This window comes from Eurypyga helias, unplaced genomic scaffold, assembly GCF_000690775.1.
Source record: "Eurypyga helias isolate BGI_N326 unplaced genomic scaffold, ASM69077v1 scaffold8075, whole genome shotgun sequence".
Lineage (NCBI taxonomy): Eukaryota > Metazoa > Chordata > Aves > Eurypygiformes > Eurypygidae > Eurypyga > Eurypyga helias.
This window is the reverse complement of record NW_010251991.1, coordinates 5,102-5,480: the sequence shown is the minus strand read 5'-3', so window position 1 is coordinate 5,480 and position 379 is coordinate 5,102.

Sequence of the window (379 nt, the reverse complement as noted above, 5' to 3'; positions counted from 1 at the left end):
CCTCCCAGGCAAGCTGCTGATCCTGCCTGCTCCAGGCTTTTCAAGTTCCCAAAGCCTTGCTTTCCCAAAGCACAGCTCGTTGTTTTTTCCTGCTGCCTGGCTGTATGATTGATTATTCTTTTTTTTTTTTCTTTTTGCAAAGAATCAGATAGGCAGTCCGGTCGCCCTTGCTGATAACAAAGCTGGGCTGGCTCCAAAACTGAGCAGAAGCTCCTGCTGCAGCAAGGCTGATGGTGCTGCGGGCACAGCGAGGGACGAGGCTGCCTGCCCTGCCCTCATGCACCCTGCCCTGTGTCTGCCCACAGCCGTCGGTGCCCCTGAAAAGGGCCGGGGCCGTTGCTCCCACCTGCATGGTGCATTTGCCCTCACCTCTAACAGA